Here is a 22,026-nt window from a genome sequence, read left to right as displayed (position 1 = left end):
ACATCAGTGGAGGTGAGGTGCCGTTAGTGCAGAGTGACATTAGTGGAGGTGAGGTGCCGCTAGTGCAGTGACATCAGTGGAGGTGAGGTGCCGCTAGTGCAGAGTGACATCAGTGGAGGTGAGGTGCCGCTAGTGAAGAGACATCAGTGGAGGTGAGGTGCCGCTAGTGGTGACATCAGTGGAGGTAAGGTGCCGCTAGTGCAGTGACATCAGTGGAGGTGAGGTGCCGCTAGTGCAGTGACATCAGTGGAGGTGAGGCGCCGCTAGTGCAGTGACATCAGTGGGTGAGGCGCCGCTAGTGCTGTGATATCAGTGGTGAGGCGCCGCTAGTGCAGTGACATCAGTGGAGGTGAGGTGCCGCTAGTGCAGAGTGACATCAGTGGAGGTGAGGTGCCGCTAGTGCAGAGTGACATCGCCGCTAGTGCAGTGACATCAGTGGAGGTGAGGTGCCGCTAGTGCAGTGACATCAGTGGAGGTGAGGTGCCGCTAGTGCAGTGACATCAGTGGAGGTGAGGTGCCGCTAGTGGTGACATCAGTGGTGAGGCGCCGCTAGTGCAGTGACATCAGTGGAGGTGAGGTGCCGCTAGTGGTGACATCAGTGGAGGTGAGGTGCCGCTAGTGCAGTGACATCAGTGGAGGTGAGGTGCCGCTAGTGCAGTGACATCAGTGGAGGCGAGGTGCCGCTAATATAGTGACATCAGTGGAGGTGAGGTGCCGCTAGTGCAGTGACATCAGTGGAGGTGAGGTGCCGCTAGTGCAGTGACATCAGTGGAGGTGAGGTGCCGCTAATACAGTGACATCAGTGGAGGTGAGGTGCCGCTAGTGCAGTGACATCAGTGGAGGTGAGGTGCCGCTAGTGCAGTGACATCAGTGGAGGTGAGGTGCCGCTAATACAGTGACATCAGTGGAGGTGAGGTGCCGCTAGTGCAGTGACATCAGTGGAGGTGAGGTGCCGCTAGTGCAGTGACATCAGTGGAGGTGAGGTGCCGCTAATACAGTGACATCAGTGGAGGTGAGGTGCCGCTAGTGCAGTGACATCAGTGGAGGTGAGGTGCCGCTAGTGCAGTGACATCAGTGGAGGTGAGGTGCCGCTAATACAGTGACATCAGTGGAGGTGAGGTGCCGCTAGTGCAGTGACATCAGTGGAGGTGAGGTGCCGCTAGTGCAGTGACATCAGTGGAGGTGAGGTGCCGCTAATACAGTGACATCAGTGGAGGTGAGGTGCCGCTAGTGCAGTGACATCAGTGGAGGTGAGGTGCCGCTAGTGCAGTGACATCAGTGGAGGTGAGGTGCCGCTAGTGCAGTGACATCAGTGGAGGTGAGGTGCCGCTAATACAGTGACATCAGTGGAGGTGAGGTGCCGCTAGTGCAGTGACATCAGTGGAGGTGAGGTGCCGCTAGTGCAGTGACATCAGTGGAGGTGAGGTGCCGCTAGTGCAGTGACATCAGTGGAGGTGAGGTGCCGCTAATACATATGTAATATTAAAGTTCCCAGTCCTGATAAATATTATAACATACTATGAAAAGTATTTAGTCCCTTAGCCTACATAGACCTGAAAATATACATAAATTAGGCACATACTAGGTTTAGCAAGGCACACTAGACACTGGTAACACTGTTGATAAATTAGACACATGTGCAACTCTTGGGTATCTTTATTGAGGAAACGTTTCGCCACACAGTAGCTTCATCAGTCCATACGTAGGAGAAACTTGAAGAACAGGAGGAGAATGAGGTAATCAGTCCCTCAACCTTGAGTCGATGTGTTCAGTCCATCAATCTTGAATAGAATACGGCATTTGAGCGGAGAAGCAGCTTATAAACCGTATGGCACGACCTACTTCCACATTGAACAAATGTGACACGACCTATGACTGCTGCACCTCTCCTGCCATACGGTTTATAAGCTGCTTCTCCGCTGATATGCCGTATTCTATTCAAGATTGATGGACTGAACACATCGACTCAAGGTTGAGGGACTGATTACCTCATTCTCCTCCTGTTCTTCAAGTTTCTCCTACGTATGGACTGATGAAGCCACTGTGTGGCGAAACGTTTCCTCAATAAAGATACCCAAGAGTTGCACATGTGTCTAATTTATCAACATGTCGGTTCTCTGAACCATTCATCTACAAACTGGTAACACTAACATCACACATCGCAAGACACTCTCAAAGGTAGATGAGATGCTCAATTATTAATTTTATGTAAAAAAAAAAACATGATCACAATCTAAGTCTATATAAATTTATAGAGGGAAGAGCACAACTGTCACCCCTCCTGCACCATAATGACAAAATTTAAGAAGGTTTTGCAAGAAAACCAAACTGCAGACGTGGTCTACATTGAAACAATCATGGAGTGATAACTTGCAGTATTAAACAAAGTAAAATGTGGACTTAGCAAGGTGAAAAGTTCTGTATCTCAAATAGTTCTGGCACCTTTACTGTTCTTCATCCTCAGAGCAGACATATATAACACTGACCACAGCTTCGTATTGCTCTTTGCTGATGATACCAAAATCAGTACGGAAGTCGCCTCGGTATTAGACACAAAAATGGCAATCAGATATCAAGGAAGTCTTCCAGTGGGTACTGGAAAATAACATGATATTCAATAGTAAGCAACTTAAAACTGCTCAGATATGGAAAGAATGAAGTCACAAGGAACAGTGGATATAAAACACAGGACTGTCTCATAGAAAGAATACTGAGGTAATACGACATTTACACTACTATGTATCAACATGCTTGGGATATACTCAGTGTTGTGAAGAGATACCTGATACTATATACATGGAAGGTATTTAGGTCTTAGTCCTAACCCACACACCACCATACCAATGTGATAGAGTAAGAGGTATGGGAGGGAGTATAAAACAGACCTAGTGAAAACCCGTGGGGCATAATTATAGAACACTGTGTCAGTGTCTGTGGTCCATGACTCTTCAATCTGACCTCAAAAGATGTCAGAAAATTGCAGGGACAAGTATAGAAGTTTTCAAGAGGAAAGTAACCCACTTCCACTGCGAAGTGCCAGATGAACCAGGCTGTGATAGTTACGTAGACTAGAGGGCCATTAACAGAAACAGTCTGACTGAACGGGCAATCAACAGAAAAGCCTGGACCCAGGATAGAAAAAATCTGGAAACTGGTCACAGGTATACCATCCTGTCACTTTCCTAATCTCTGTTGCTGATGGCTTCGTGTCTTCTCTAATAATGTCATCTGATATTATTAGTACTGAATGTTCTTATCTGGCAGTGTTCTCTGTCCTCTGCTGGTGTTGAGGTTTTCTCTCTACCATCCACGAAGTTCTCAAAACCAGAACAAAAATGTGAAATGGGAAGAATGGGAAAAATAATAAGAAAAATCATAAGAGAAGGAGAAAATGTTTTGAGGTTCCCCAAGCCATTAAGTTCTCTCTAAGCCAATCTTGAAAGCCACTAAATAAGCCAACATATACGAGTGCGTCACGCACTAACATGCTTCACTGTGTAGCAAACAGAAGCACAGGTGCTAAACATGACTTAAACCATGACATAACGACACATCATGACACTGACACACCATGACACCGACACACCATGACACCGAAACACCATGACACTGACACACCATGACACCGACACACCATGACACTGACACACCATGACACTGACACATCATGACACCGACACACCATGACACTGACACACCATGACACTGACACACCATGACACTGACACACCATGACACTGACACACAATGACACTGACACATAATGACACTGACACACTATGACACCGACACACCATGACACCAACACACCATGACACTGACACACCATGGCACCGACACACCATGACACTGACACACCATGACACCGACACACCATGACACACCAACACATCATGACACTGACACATCATGACACACCAACACATCATGACACTGACACATCATGACACACCAACACATCATGACACTGACACCATGACATACCAACACATCATGACACTGACACATCATGACACACCAACACATCATGACACTGACACATCATAACACACCATGACAATGACACATCATGACACACCAACACATCATGACACACCAACACATCATGACACTGACACATCATGACACACCAATACATCATGACACACCAACACACCATGACACACCAATACATCATGACAATGACACATCATGACAATGACACATCATGACAATGACACATCATGACACTGACACATCATGACACTGACACATCATGACACTGACACATCATGACACACTAACACATCATGACACACTAACACATCATGACACACCAATACATCATGACAATGACACATCATGACAATGACACATCATGACACTGACACATCATGACACTGACACATCATGACACTGACACATCATGACACACTAACACATCATGACACACTAACACATCATGACACACCAATACATCATGACAATGACACATCATGACAATGACACATCATGACAATGACACATCATGACACTGACACATCATGACACTGACACATCATGACACACCAACACATCATGACACTGACACATCATGACACACTAACACATCATGACACTGACACATCATGACACACCAACACATCATGACACTGACACATCATGACACACTAACACATCATGACACACTAACACATCATGACACACCAACACATCATGACACTGACACATCATGACACACTAACACATCATGACACTGACACATCATGACACACCAACACATCATGACACTGACACATCATGACACACCAACACATCATGACACTGACACATCATGACACACCAACACATCATGACACTGACACCATGACATACCAACACATCATGACACTGACACATCATGACACACCAACACATCATGACACTGACACATCATAACACACCATGACAATGACACATCATGACACACCAACACATCATGACACACCAACACATCATGACACTGACACATCATGACACACCAATACATCATGACACACCAACACACCATGACACTGACACACCAACACATCATGACACACCAACACATCATGACACTGACACATCATGACACACCAATACATCATGACAATGACACATCATGACACACTAACACATCATGACACACTAACACATCATGACACACTAACACATGACACACTAACACATCATGACACACTAACACATCATGACACACCAACACATCATGACACTGACACATCATGACACACCAATACATCATGACAATGACACATCATGACAATGACACATCATGACAATGACACATCATGACACACTAACACATCATGACACACTAACACATCATGACACACCAACACATCATGACACTGACACATCATGACACACCAATACATCATGACAATGACACATCATGACAATGACACATCATGACACTGACACATCATGACACACCAATACATCATGACAATGACACATCATGACACACTAACACATCATGACACACTAACACATCATGACACACTAACACATCATGACACACCAACACATCATGACACTGACACATCATGACACACCAATACATCATGACAATGACACATCATGACACTGACACATCATGACACTGACACATCATGACACACTAACACATCATGACACACTAACACATCATGACACACCAATACATCATGACAATGACACATCATGACAATGACACATCATGACAATGACACATCATGACACTGACACATCATGACACTGACACATCATGACACTGACACATCATGACACACTAGCACATCATGACACACTAACACATCATGACACACCAATACATCATGACAATGACACATCATGACAATGACACATCATGACACTGACACATCATGACACTGACACATCATGACACACCAACACATCATGACACTGACACATCATGACACACTAACACATCATGACACTGACACATCATGACACACCAACACATCATGACACTGACACATCATGACACACCAACACATCATGACACTGACACATCATGACACACTAACACATCATGACACACTAACACATCATGACACTGACACATCATGACACACTAACACATCATGACACTGACACATCATGACACACCAACACATCATGACACTGACACATCATGACACACCAACACATCATGACACTGACACATCATGACACACCAACACATCATGACGCTGACACATCATGACACACTAACACATCATGACACACTAACACATGACACTGACACATCATGACACACCAACACATCATGACACTAACACATCATGACACACTAACACATCATGACACTGACACATCATGACACACCAACACATCATGACACTGACACATCATGACACACCAACACATCATGACACTGACACATCATGACACACCAACACATCATGACACTGACACATCATGACACACCAACACATCATGACACTGACACATCATGACACACTAACACATCATGACACACTAACACATCATGACACTGACACATCATGACACACCAACACATCATGACACTAACACATCATGACACACTAACACATCATGACACTGACACATCATGACACACCAACACATCATGACACTAACACATCATGACACACTAACACATCATGACACTGACACATCATGACACACCAACACATCATGACACTGACACATCATGACACACCAACACATCATGACACTGACACACCAACACATCATGACACTGACACATCATGACACACCAACACATCATGACACTGACACATCATGACACACCAACACATCATGACACTGACACATCATGACACACCAACACATCATGACACTGACACATCATGACACACTAACACATCATGACACACTAACACATCATGACACTGACACACCAACACATCATGACACTAACACATCATGACACACTAACACATCATGACACTGACACATCATGACACACCAACACATCATGACACTGACACATCATGACACACCAACACATCATGACACTGACACATCATGACACACCAACACATCATGACACTGACACATCATGACACACTAACACATCAAGGGTAAGAAATCAAATTCTGAGTCCTTTTTACTGCTCTACAATTTTTGAGGACCCTTCTGATGCTCGTGTGTACTCACCTAGTTGTACTCACCTAGTTGTACTCACCTAGTTGAGGTTGCGGGGGTCGAATCCGAGCTCGTGGCCCCGCCTCTTCACTTATCGCTACTAGGTCACTCTCCCTGAGCCGTGAGCTTTATCATACCTCTGCTTAAAGCTATGTATGGATCCTGCCTCCACTACATCGCTTCCCAAACTATTCCACTTACTGACTACTCTGTGGCTGAAGAAATACTTCCTAACATCCCTGTGATTCATCTGTGTCTTCAACTTCCAACTGTGTCCCCTTGTTACTGTGTCCAATCTCTGGAACATCCTGTCTTTGTCCACCTTGTCAATTCCTCTCAGTATTTTGTATGTCGTTATCATGTGTGTGTGTGTGTGTGTGTGTGTGTGTGTGTGTGTGTGTGTGTGTGTGTGTGTGTGTGTGTGTGTGTGTGTATGTGTGTGAGAGAGAGAGAGAGAGAGAGAGAGAGAGAGAGTTGGGAGCAAGTTGGACATAAGCATCTTAAGTGAACATCCCCCACAAGTAGGGTAAGTCCATCCTGAACTTTGTAACAAGAGTTCGTAATAAGTGTATTAAGTGGAGTTATTATGAGCACTCCCTCCCTCCACCACACACTCCCTCCCTCCACCACACACTCCCTCCCTCCCTCCACCACACACTCCCTCCCTCCACCACACACTCCCTCCCTCCACCACACACTCCCTCCCTCCCTCCACCACACACTCCCTCCCTCCACCACACACTCCCTCCCTCCACCACACACTCCCTCCCTCCACCACACACTCCCTCCCTCCCTCCACCACACACTCCATCCCTCCACCACACACTCCCTCCCTCCACCACACACTCCCTCCCTCCACCACACACTCCCTCCCTCCCTCCACCACACACTCCCTCCCTCCACCACACACTCCCTCCCTCCACCACACACTCCCTCCCTCCCTCCACCACACACTCCCTCCCTCCACCACACACTCCCTCCCTCCACCACACACTCCCTCCCTCCACCACACACTCCCTCCCTCCCTCCACCACACACTCCCTCCCTCCACCACACACTCCCTCCCTCCACCACACACTCCCTCCCTCCACCACACACTCCCTCCCTCCACCACACACTCCCTCCCTCCACCACACACTCTCCAACTCATTCCCTGCCTCTTTCTTCATCTTCACATAGAGAGGAAGTGTCTCCTTTTAATTTCGATCATGTTGTTATCTTAATATCATGCGTGTATCACACACTTGTAGTGTCTCTTGAGCTGGTCCTCTCCACACACTCTTAGTTTTATTAGTCACCTACCACACTTCACTAAAGTCACCATTTATTTGATCACAGTCAATGTATTTATTGTTCAAGTTGAATTTAATGAATACACTCTAATTACTGTTGTTGAAGTGTATGTACTCTGGTCTGGTACGTACTCAGTACTGTTATGTTCCGTACCTGATCCTCATCAGGTCAAGGGACATTATCTAGTCAGTATTTGCTGACTTAAGGTGAATTTAACACAGAGTCTTAATAGATGTTTTGTGTGCGACTGTTCATGTACACTGCCTCCTGTACTGAGCATGTTATGTAGATTTCAGAGCAGACATTTTGTAGATCAGCTGATGATAATCCAATAAGGTTAGACAATGTACTTTATTTCCACTGGGTTTCTTTATTTTTTGTAGACACAGAGGCCGCTGTGTGGTCTAAGTTATCGTCACTACTGACACATCTGCCTTTATATCTACGTGTAAATATTTTACGAAGAAGACACCGTCACCAGCAGGTAGACAGGTAAGAAGACACCGTCACCAGCAGATAGACAGGTAAGAAGACACCGTCACCAGCAGATAGACAGGTAAGAAGACACCGTCACCAGCAGGTAGACAGGTAAGAAGACACCGTCACCAGCAGATAGACAGGTAAGAAGACACCGTCACCAGCAGGTAGACAGGTGAGAAGACACCGTCACCAGCAGGTAGACAGGTAAGAAGACACCGTCACCAGCAGGTAGACAGGTAAGAAGACACCGTCACCAGCAGATAGACAGGTAAGAAGATACCGTCACCAGCAGGTAGACAGGTGAGAAGACACCGTCACCAGCGGGTAGACAGGTAAGAAGACACCGTCACCAGCAGGTAGACAGGTAAGAAGACACCGTCACCAGCGGGTAGACAGGTAAGAAGACACCGTCACCAGCGGGTAGACAGGTAAGAAGACACCGTCACCAGCGGGTAGACAGGTAAGAAGACACCGTCACCAGCGGGTAGACAGGTAAGAAGACACCGTCACCAGCGGGTAGACAGGTAAGAAGATACCGTCACCAGCGGGTAGACAGGTAAGAAGATACCGTCACCAGCGGGTAGACAGGTAAGAAGACACCGTCACCAGCAGGTAGACAGGTAAGAAGACACCGTCACCAGCAGGTAGACAGGTAAGAAGACACCGTCACCAGCGGGTAGACAGGTAAGAAGACACCGTCACCAGCTGGTAGACAGGTAAGAAGACACCGTCACCAGCAGGTAGACAGGTAAGAAGACACCGTCACCAGCAGGTAGACAGGTAAGAAGACACCGTCACCAGCAGGTAGACAGGTAAGAAGACACCGTCACCAGCGGGTAGACAGGTAAGAAGACACCGTCACCAGCGGGTAGACAGGTAAGAAGACACCGTCACCAGCAGGTAGACAGGTAAGAAGACACCGTCACCAGCAGGTAGACAGGTAAGAAGACACCGTCACCAGCAGGTAAGAAGACACCGTCACCAGCAGGTAGACAGGTAAGAAGACACCGTCACCAGCAGGTAGACAGGTAAGAAGACACCGTCACCAGCAGGTAAGAAGACACCGTCACCAGCAGGTAGACAGGTAAGAAGACACCGTCACCAGCAGGTAAGAAGACACCGTCACCAGCAGGTAGACAGGTAAGAAGACACCGTCACCAGCAGGTAGACAGGTAAGAAGACACCGTCACCAGCAGGTAAGAAGACACCGTCACCAGCAGGTAGACAGGTAAGAAGACACCGTCACCAGCAGGTAGACAGGTAAGAAGACACCGTCACCAGCAGGTAAGAAGACAGCGTCACCAGCAGGTAGACAGGTAAGAAGACACCGTCACCAGCAGGTAAGAAGACACCGTCACCAGCAGGTAGACAGGTAAGAAGACACCGTCACCAGCAGGTAAGAAGACACCGTCACCAGCAGGTAGACAGGTAAGAAGACACCGTCACCAGCAGGTAGACAGGTAAGAAGACACCGTCACCAGCAGGTAAGAAGACACCGTCACCAGCAGGTAGACAGGTAAGAAGACACCGTCACCAGCAGGTAAGAAGACACCGTCACCAGCAGGTAGACAGGTAAGTAAACTTATCAAACACTGTCACAAGTACCTACTTGTCTTTCTGTCAACAAACCTTATGCATTAAATAAAGTGGGAGGGGGAGGAACTCGCGGCCCTGGCGTCGCATGCGGCTTTCTCAAGACATGGGTCAGCCGCAAGACACGTTGTGTGACCCTCAAGACATGCTGTGCGACCCTCAAGACATGTGTGACCCCATAAGATATGTGTGACCCTCAAGACATATGTGACCCCATAAGACATGTGTGGCCCTCAAGACATGTGTGACCCCATAAGGCATGTGTGACCCTCAAGACATGTGTGACCCCATAAGACATGTGTGGCCCTCAAGACATGTGTGACCCCATAAGACATGTGTGGCCCTCAAGACATGTGTGACCCCATAAGACATGTGTGACCCCATAAGACATGTGTGACCCCATAAGACATGTGTGACCCCATAAGACATGTGTGACCATCAAGATGCCTTAACCTTCACTGCTGGCCAGACTCTACTACACTATTTACGTACAGGTTCACATAAGTACAATTAGCACACATAAGTGTAAATTTGCCACCAGGAAAACCCAAAAAAGTCAAAGTGACTTATTTTCAAGGTGGTCCTTGTGATATCTTCTCATTTATACCTTAAAAGTTAAAAGTCACTTATCTCCTTAACCGAGCAGTTATATATATATATATATATATATATATATATATATATATATATATATATATATATATATATATATATATATATATATATTATCAATTTCTCTCTTTTTTTTCTTTTTCATCCGTATTCTTACACTTTCTCTCTCTCTCTTCCATATGCATCCCTCTTAGATCTCGCTCTTCCAAATCCTTTTCTTTGCCTTCCTCCACTATTTTTTGCCTACTTGCTGTATGTGTGTGTGTCTCCTGGCTCTCACCTTCCTCTGAGTTACACCACTCCAGCTACACCACTAAACTTACCTACCTTTCACTTTTTGTCCCTTTACCGCTTCCTGAGGTGACTCCTCTCAGCCGGTCTCTCGCTACCCTCCACCTCCCACAGTGCCACTAGAGGGGAGGGACGGGGAGAGTAACTTGGCACGCTGGGAAGATGGCACCCCTCACGTGACGTCACTGGCACTGATAGTCTTAGGGTGGGACACCACTGCCCTATTACCCCCCTCTTGGAGGGGTGGGGTTGTGTTTCTGGGGTGGGTGAGATGGAGCGGGGCTTCTTCTGCCAAGGAGTTGAATCATAGCTCTAGGCCTTTCGTGTTGCAATCAACAAATCATCAGGAGTGTGCAGTGTTGCAGAAAACAGGAGGTCCAAGCAAACACGATCGCAGGAAGCGCCGTCGCTGGAGCAAGGTGTTCCCTGTGATCGTATTTGCCTGGACCTCCACCTGTTTTCCGCCACATTGAAAGCTCCTGATGATGTGATCACAACACGAAAGACCTAGAACTATCATTTAACTCTCCCCATGGTTGTTTTGCATCTTGCATCTCTTGTTCGCGATTTTTGCATTATATATATATATATATATATATATATATATATATATATATATATATATATATATATATATATATATATATATATAGGTAAAACTGGTCAATTAGCAAGAACGCATTTAAAATTAAGTCCTTTGTAAAACTTTCTCTTATAGGTTTAAAGATATATTTTTTTTCATTTAAGTTAATGTAAAAATTAATAACAAAATTATTTCATACACAATTTTCCGCTTGCCTTATTCGGCAAGAAGACCGCTGCTATTTAAGCCAAAATCTCAAGTTTTACCTATTCGGCACGACAAACACAAGTTGTAGACCAACTTGATCTACGGCTGAAAGTTTTCTTGAAACAGTTAGATTTTCGTTTCTGGCGAAAATCACCAGGTGTTGGCACTCTCACTCGCCTCGACTTTGTCCTCCACTCTGATACAGTTGACAAAGAGGCTGACGAAAGAGAGCTGTCATCTAGGGCCTATAATATAGATACATCTTTGAGAATGTGTCAGCCACAGGATATAATCTGGATACACATACAAGAACGCTGTCAGCTAGGGACTATAATCTAGATATAACTTCAACAACGCTGTCAGCTACGTGATATCATCAGGACATACGTACAACGACGCTGTCAGCTACGTGATATCATCAGGACATACGTACAACAACGCTGTCAGCTACGTGATATCATCAGGACATACGTACAACAACGCTGTCAGCTACGGACCATAAATTATTTAATCAGCTTGCATCTCTGGAACTATTTCCAGAGATGGGCTGGAAATGAGAAAGTGAGCAAGTTTGTTAGATAAGCAGGAGACAGAGTGAGTTATTTCCCAGGTGGTGACCCAGCAAATGTTGCTCTGTGATGATGTGGCACACCAATACTGGCACTGTGATGATGTGGCACAATGGCACGGCACACCTACACTGACACGAACTAATGAAAAAATGAGAAGACAGAGAAGAGAGGAAAGTGTGTTGGTGGTGATGTTTGGAGGTGGTGGTGGTGATGTTTGGAGGTAGTGGTGGTGATGTTTGGAGGTGTTGGTGGTGATGTTTGGAGGTGTTGGTGGTGATGTTTGGAGGTGTTGGTGGTGATGTTTGGAGGTGGTGGTGGTGATGTTTGGAGATGGTGGTGGTGATGTTTGGAGGTGTTGGTGATGATGTTTGGAGGTGTTGGTGGTGATGTTTGGAGGTGTTGGTGATGTTTGGAGGTGGTGGTGGTGATGTTTGGAGGTGTTGGTGATGATGTTTGGAGGTGTTGGTGGTGATGTTTGGAGGTGTTGGTGGTGATGTTTGCAGGTGGTGGTGGTGATGTTTGCAGGTGGTGGTGGTGGTGTTTGGAGGTGGTGGTGGTGATGTTTGGAGGTGGTGGTGGTGATGCTTGGAGGTGGTGGTGGTGATGTTTGGAGGTGTTGGTGGTGATGTTTGGAGGTGGTGGTGGTGATGTTTGGAGGTGGTGGTGGTGATGTTTGGAGGTGTTGGTGGTGATGTTTGGAGGTGTTGGTGGTGATGTTTGGAGGTGGTGGTGGTGATGTTTGGAGGTGGTGGTGGTGATGTTTGGAGGTGGTGGTGGTGATGTTTGGAGGTGGTGGTGATGTTTGGAGGTGGTGGTGATGTTTGGAGGTGGTAGTGGTGATGTTTGGAGGTGTTGGTGGTGATGTTTGGAGGTGTTGGTGGTGATGTTTGGAGGTGTTGGTGATGTTTGGAGGTGGTGGTGATGTTTGGAGGTGGTGGTGATGTTTGGAGGTGTTGGTGGTGATGTTTGGAGGTGGTGGTGGTGATGTTTGGAGGTGGTGGTGGTGATGTTTGGAGGTGGTGGTGGTGATGTTTGGAGGTGGTGGTGGTGATGTTTGGAGGTGTTGGTGGTGATGTTTGGAGGTGTTGGCGGTGATGTTTGGAGGTGGTGGCGGTGATGTTTGGAGGTGGTGGTGGTGATGTTTGGAGGTGGTGGCGGTGATGTTTGGAGGTGGTGGTGATGTTTGGAGGTGGTGGTGGTGATGTTTGGAGGTGGTGGTGATGTTTGGAGGTGGTGGTGGTGATGTTTGGAGGTGTTGGTGGTGATGTTTGGAGGTGGTGGTGGTGATGTTTGGAGGTGGTGGCGGTGATGTTTGGAGGTGGTGGCGGTGATGTTTGGAGGTGGTGGTGGTGATGTTTGGAGGTGGTGGCGGTGATGTTTGGAGGTGGTGATGTTTGGAGGTGGTGGTGGTGATGTTTGGAGGTGGTGGTGGTGATGTTTGGAGGTGGTGGTGATGTTTGGAGGTGGTGGTGGTGATGTTTGGAGGTGGTGGTGGTGATGTTTGGAGGTGGTGGTGATGTATGGAGGTGGTGGTGGTGATGTTTGGAGGTGGTGGTGGTGATGTTTGGAGGTGGTGGTGGTGATGCATGGAGGTTGTGGTGGTGATGCATGGAGGTGGTGGTGATGCTTGGAGGTGGTGGTGGTGATGTTTGGTGGTGATGTTTGGAGGTGGTGGTGATGTTTGGAGGTGGTGGTGGTGATGTTTGGAGGTGGTGGTGATGTTTGGAGGTGGTGGTGGTGATGTTTGGAGGTGGTGGTGGTGATGTTTGGAGGTGGTGGTGGTGATGTTTGGAGGTGGTGGTGGTGATGTTTGGAGGTGGTGGTGGTGATGTTTGGAGGTGGTGGTGATGTTTGGAGGTGGTGGTGGTGATGTTTGGAGGTGTTGGTGGTGATGTTTGGAGGTGTTGGTGGTGATGTTTGGAGGTGGTGGTGGTGATGTTTGGAGGTGGTGGTGGTGATGTTTGGAGGTGGTGGTGGTGATGTTTGGAGGTGGTGGTGGTGATGTTTGGAGGTGGTGGTGGTGATGTTTGGAGATGGTGGTGGTGATGTTTGGAGGTGGTGGTGGTGATGTTTGGAGGTGGTGGTGGTGATGTTTGGAGGTGGTGGTGGTGATGCATGGAGGTGGTGGTGGTGATGTTTGGAGGTGGTGGTGGTGATGCATGGAGGTGGTGGTGGTGATGCATGGAGGTGGTGGTGGTGATGCATGGAGGTGGTGGTGGTGATGTATGGAGGTGGTGGTGGTGATGTATGGAGGTGGTGGTGGTGATGTATGGAGGTGGTGGTGGTGATGTATGGAGGTGGTGGTGGTGATGTTTGGAGGTGGTGCTGGTGATGCATGGAGGTGGTGGTGGTGATGTATGGAGGTGGTGGTAGTGATGTATGTAGGTGGTGGTGGTGGTAGCGATGATGTATGGATGTGGTGGTGGTGGTGATGTATGGATGTGGTGGTGGTGATGTATGGCGGTGGTAGTGGTGATGTATGGTGGTGGTAGTGGTGATGTATGGAGGTGGTGGTAGTGGTGATGTATGGATGTGGTGGTGGTGATGTATGGTGGTGGTAGTGGTGATGTATGGTGGTGGTAGTGGTGATGTATGGAGGTGGTGGTGGTAGTGGTGATGTATGGAGGTGGTGGTAGTGGTGATGTATGGATGTGGTGGTGGTGATGTATGGTGGTGGTAGTGGTGATGTATGGTGGTGGTAGTGGTGATGTATGGTGGTGGTAGTGGTGATGTATGGAGGTGGTAATGGTGATGTATGGATGTGGTGGTGGTAGTGGTGATGTATGGAGGTGATGTTGGTGATTATGATGAGGCAGGATCTACCATTCCAGAGTCCATGGTGACTTTCACTAACAAACCTTCCCATACAAGATGCTCCGCTTTCTTACTTCACCATCACCTCTAGACATTATATATAATATAAATACAGGTCTGTAATTAAGAGTGACCGATGTGCCGTCTTTAGTTTTCGCCAGTATAAATCACTCCCTACTAAAGCAAAACACGTTTCAGACGGTGCAATATACCCCCAATGAAAAGTAGGGCGCCTGTAGTACACTATGAGAAAACACAATATGTGTCCGGGGCCCAAGACTGTTCATCAGCCGCCCACCAAGCATAAGGGGAATTACCAATAGATACCTGGTTGCTTTCAAGAGGGAGATGGACAGATACCTAAAGCAGTACCTGATCAGCCAGGCTGTGGTTCATACGTTGGACTACGTGCGGCCAGGAGTAACAGCCTGATTGATCAGGTCCTGATCCACCACGAGGACTGGTCAAGGACTGGACCGCGGGGGCGTTGACCCCGGAACACCCTCCAGGTAGACTCCAGGTAGTCATTCCATCTGGAAGGAACTGCTGAAGATCACCTAGGGTTCGCTCGCAGTGCTTCCGCTCCTTCCCTCAGTAGTCACAAGGATATATTGTCAGGTTCCGTGACTTTTCTTGTGCCTAGTTCCTTAAGTATCTTCACTTCCTCCTTTATTCTGTGGATATCTTCCAGTGTACGCTGATTTGCCTTTGTTCCTATGTTCCTGACATTTACTGTTCCTCTATACCTCCCTGATTATTCATTTAATTTCATCTCTGCCATCTATCATATTCTTCCTTCCTTCTGTAACACTCAAGTCATTTTCCTTCGCATGTGGCTATAAAGCAGCTTTGCTTCTGCTGTAACTTTCTCTGTTGTCATTTTTTTCCAAAAATCTCCCTCTCGCACTGATGCACAGATCTTCCTGTATTTCCTGCTTTCATTTCTCTTTTATTCTGTGCTCTATGCTCTATATCTCTTCAAAAATCTTTTGCACTCTGCATTGCCCTCTCTCTCTCTCTCTCTCTCTCTCTGTATTTACTGTCTTCTCATATCTGCAGACGAGAGAAAGACTACACTTTATGTTTGGTCTTTCTCTCGTCTCCTGAGTTGTCTTAACTTGCAGTTCCATCTGACATTATACAACCCTCGGGAAATATCTCCTTACATGATAGTCTCCTCATCCGTAACCTTGTTTCATGCTCTTCATTTATCACCCCAGTTTCACTTCTATTGGGTAATAAAAACAAAGTACTTAGTGATCATCTGGTACAGTAATTCATGTGTCATTTTCGACTCTATGTGAATGGTTTCCAGTGAAAAATTGTCCAAGTCTTGCAGTCTCAACCCCACCTCTCATTCGCGTAGTTTCCCTTCACACGTCGGCCTAAACGTTTCCCTTACTGCCTATGTTACTTTTGCTCTGCACATTTCGCTCCCTCCCACACCGTCTTCTCAGTGACTACAATCCCATGTGATAATCAGCTGTTTTCTCCTCCCGTTTGCTCTATATTTCTTGCTGTATCTGATTCTTATTGTTGCCCTGTTGTTTACCTCTTATGATACTTGTGTGTGTGTTAGTGTGTGTGTGTGTGTGTGTGTGTGTGTGTGTGTGTGTGTGTGTGTGTGTGTGTACTCACCTATTTGTACTCACCTATTTGTGGTTGCAGGGGTCGAGTCCTAGCTCCTGGCCCCGCCTCTTCACCGGTTGCTACTGGGCCCTCTCTCTCCCCGCTCCATGAGCTTTATCAAACCTCGTCTTAAAACTGTGTATGGTTCCTGCCTCCACTACGTCATTTTCTAGGCTATTCCACTGCCTTACAACTCTATGACTGAAGAAATACTTCCTACTATCTCTCTGACTCATTTGTGTCTTCAACTTCCAATTGTGGCCTCTTGTTTCTGTGTCCCCTCCCTGGAACATCCTGTCTTTGTCCACCTTGTCTATTCCACGCAGTATTTTATATGTCGTTATCATGTCTCCCCTGACCCTCCTGTCCTCCAGTGTCGTCAGGCCGATTTCCCTTAATCTTTCTTCATAGGACATTCCCCTTAGCTCTGGAACTAACCTTGTCGCAAACCTTTGTACTTTCTCTAGTTTCTTGACGTGCTTTATCAAGTGCGGGTTCCAAACAGGTGCTGTGTGTGTGTGTGTGTGTGTGTGTGTGTGTGTGTGTGTGTGTGTGTGTGTGTGTGTGTGTGTGTGTGTGTGTGTGTGTGTGTGTGTGTGTGTGTGTACTCACCTAATTGTGGTTGCAGGGGTCGAGACTCAGCTCCTGGCCCCGCCTCTTCACTGATCGCTACTAGGTCCTCTCCCTCTCTGCTTCCTGAGCTATGTCATACCTCTTCTTAAAACTATGTATGGTTCCTGCCTTCACTACTTCACTTGCTAGGCTATTCCACTTCCTGACGACTTTATGACTGAAGAAATACTTCCTAACGTCCCTGTGACTCGTCTGAGTCTTCAGCTACCAGTTGTGACCCCTTGTCCCTGTGTCCCCTCTCTGGAACATCCTATCTCTGTCCACCTTGTCTATTCCCCGCAGTATCTTGTATGTCGTTATCATGTCTCCCCTGACCCTTCTGTCCTCCAGTGTCGTCAGTCCGATTTCCCTCAACCTTTCCTCGTACGACATTTCCTTGAGCTCTGGGACTAGCCTTGTTGCAAACCTTTGCACTTTCTCTAACTTCCTGACGTGCTTGACCATGTGTAGGTTCCAGACTGGTGCTGCGTGTGTGTATGTGTGTGTATGTGTATGTGTATGTGTGTGTGTGTGTGTGTGTGTGTGTGTGTGTGTACTCGCCTAGTTGTACTCACCTAGTTGAGGTTGCGGGGGTCGAGTCCGAGCTCCTGGCCCCGCCTCTTCACTTATCGCTACTAGGTCACTCTCCCTGAGCCGTGAGCTTTATCATACCTCTGCTTAAAGCTATGTATGGATCCTGCCTCCACTACATCGCTTCCCAAACTATTCCTCTTACTGACTACTCTGTGGCTGAAGAAATACTTCCTAACATCCCTGTGATTCATCTGTGTCTTCAACTTCCAACTGTGTCCCCTTGTTACTGTGTCCAATCTCTGGAACATCCTGTCTTTGTCCACCTTGTCAATTCCTCTCAGTATTTTGTATGTCGTTATCATGTCCCCCCTATCTCTCCTGTCCTCCAGTGTCGTCAGGTTGATTTCCCTTAACCTCTCCTCGTAGGACATACCTCTTTGCTCTGGGACTAGTCTTGTTGCAAACCTTTGCACTTTCTCTAGTTTCTTTACGTGCTTGGCTATGTGTGGGTTCCAAACTGGTGCCGCATACTCCAATATGGGCCTAACGTACACGGTGTACAGGGTCCTGAACGATTCCTTATTAAGATGTCGGAATGCTATTCTGAGGTTTGCTAGGCGTCCATATGCTGCAGCAGTTATTTGGTTGATGTGCGCTTCAGGAGATGTGCCTGGTGTTATACTCACCCCAAGATCTTTTTCCTTGAGTGAGGTTTGTAGTCTCTGGCCACCTAGACTGTACTCCGTGTGCGGTCTTCTTTGCCCTTCCCCAATCTTCATGACTTTGCACTTGGTGGGATTGAACTCCAGGAGCCAATTGCTGGACCAGGTCTGCAGCCTGTCCAGATCCCTTTGTAGTTCTGCCTGGTCTTCGATCGAGTGAATTCTTCTCATCAACTTCACGTCATCTGCAAACAGGGACACCTCAGAGTCTATTCCTTCCGTCATGTCATTCACAAATACCAGAAACAGCACTGGTCCTAGGACTGACCCCTGTGGGACCCCGCTGGTCACAGGTGCCCTCTCTGACACCTCGCCACGTACCATGACTCGCTGCTGTCTTCCTGGCAAGTATTCCCTGATCCATTGTAGTGCCTTCCCTGTTATCCCTGCTTGGTCCTCCAGTTTTTGCACCAATCTCTTGTGTGGAACTGTGTCAAACGCCTTCTTGCAGTGTGTGTGTGTGTGTGTGTGTGTGTGTGTGTGTGTGTGTGTGTGTGTGTGTGTGTGTGTGTGTGTGTGTGTGTGTGTGTGTGTGTGTGTTTGTGTGTGTGTGTGACAAACACAGTGTGTGGAAAGAGAGGAGAGCCGGTCACGTGCGGAGGGGAGTTTAATTTTAGCCTGGGGAGACACTTACACCCTTACTGGTGGAAAGGAAAGAAAAGAGGGTGAAGATGACAGAGGGAGAGAGAGAGGGGGGGAGAGATAGGGAGGGAGATGATAACAAACAGATGAAAGGGAAGAGGAGAGGCAAGAAAGAGATGTCAGGTAAGATGAAAAGTAAGAAAGATGATAGGGAGGAAGAGTGGAGAGGAGGAGGAGAGGAAGTAAGAAAGATGATATCTCTGGAGTCACCTAGGCTGCACATCACCTGTGTAACAAACACTCCACAACACATACAACAAGAATTAAAGCATAAGTGTACACACACACTGGAACACACACACTGAAACACACACACTTCTGAGTGTGCTCTGAATGTACTTCTCTCTGAGTGTACACACTGGGTCAGTAGGCCTACTACACTGCTTCTCTCTTCTTACACGTTATAACATGAGAGATGAAGGGAGGGAGAGAGGGTGTGAGGGAGGGAGACAAAGAGGGAGTGAGGGAGGGAGAGGGTCATGTATACTATTTTTATCATCCCTCTCCGTCACCTCCCTTCTTCCTTCCTTCCCTCCTTCTCTCCCTCCCTCCCTACATCTTATACATCACCACCTCTTTACCGTTATTCTGAACCTAACGAAAAAAATATATTTCATTTTGTTTGTTTATTATTAAATTATAGTAAACTTATCTAAAATATATTTAGTTGGATTAGGCTAAATTAAATTGCGCTTGTTATAATAAGGTTAGGTAAGTTTTCTAAGATCCTTTTGGTACAAAATTATTAATTTTTACATTAACATAAATGAAAAAATATATATCTTTAAAAGTACAAGATAAATTTTTTAGAAAAGACTAAATGACCAATTTTACCTATTCGGCATGATATATATATATATATATATATATATATATATATATATATATATATATATATATATATATATATATATATATATATATATATATATATATAGAGTTAAACATGAATATCTAATAGTATAGGTGATATAATTTAACATCAGAATATACTCCAGTAAACATATAAAATTATAGATTAATATATATTCGCCATTATACCAATTATGACATATATTCACATACGAACATGTACGTCTGAGTACAAACTTCAATATATTTACACATTAAGAAAGACATTCAGACGAGGAGCAAGTTACTGTGATGTTAGGAAGAACTTTTACAGTCCTGGGATAGTAGGGAAGTTATGTGAACTGGGTGTGGAGGTGTTGTAAAGCCCCAGTGCCGGGAATGACTTCCATACGCAGCTTTAGGAGTAGATACGACAATGTTCAAGATGTCAGTGATAGTTGCCGACGCATTTTAAGATATATAACACCAACACAGGATATATAACACCAACACAGGATATATAACACCAACACAGGATATATAACACCAACACAGGATATATAACACCAACACAGGATATATAACACCAACACAGGATATATAACACCAACACAGGATATATAACACCAACACAGGATACATAACACCACCAGCACACAAAACACCAACACAGGATACATAACACCACCAGCACACAAAACACCAACACAGGATACATAACACCACCAGCACACATAACACCAACACAGGATACATAACACCAACACAGGACACGTAACACCAACACAGGGTACATAACACCAACACAGTATACATAACACCAACACAGGACACGTAACACCAACACAGGATACATAACACCAACACAGGATACATAACACCAACACAGGATACATAACACCAACACAGGATACATAACACCAACACAGTATACATAACACCAACACAGGACACGTAACACCAACACAGGATACATAACACCAACACAGGATACATAACACCAACACAGGATACATAACACCAACACAGGATACATAACACTAACACAGAACCAAACACCAACACAGAACATAACACCAACACTCACAAGTGTTCATCTGAGGCCAGATTAATGCCCTCACCATCACAAAGGTTCACTTACAGCTGCAACAAATGCCCTGCAATTGAGCCGTCAAAAGACCTAATTAGCCTTGCAAAGTGAAAGACCCCTTTCCTCCCCTACCCCCTGCCACTCTTCCACATTATTATTAAAGCAAGCTCTAAATTCGTATGGGTGGTGCAGCTTTTCAGTCCTCAGTGAGTCAGGACAGCTTGGCCGCTAAGTGTACGAGCCTATGGCTCAAAATGGAAGGGACCCGGGTTCAATCTCGGGGAAGGGGTAGGTCGAGTCCATAAGTGTGGAGACATACTGACACATCTCGTGCACCTGCTGCCCCCGCGTCACCTGGCAGCAAAC

This window comes from Cherax quadricarinatus, chromosome 30, assembly GCF_038502225.1.
Source record: "Cherax quadricarinatus isolate ZL_2023a chromosome 30, ASM3850222v1, whole genome shotgun sequence".
In the NCBI taxonomy this organism is placed as follows: Eukaryota; Metazoa; Arthropoda; class Malacostraca; order Decapoda; family Parastacidae; genus Cherax; species Cherax quadricarinatus.
The sequence above is the reverse complement of the archived record's forward strand: the minus strand, read 5'-3'. Positions refer to the sequence as shown.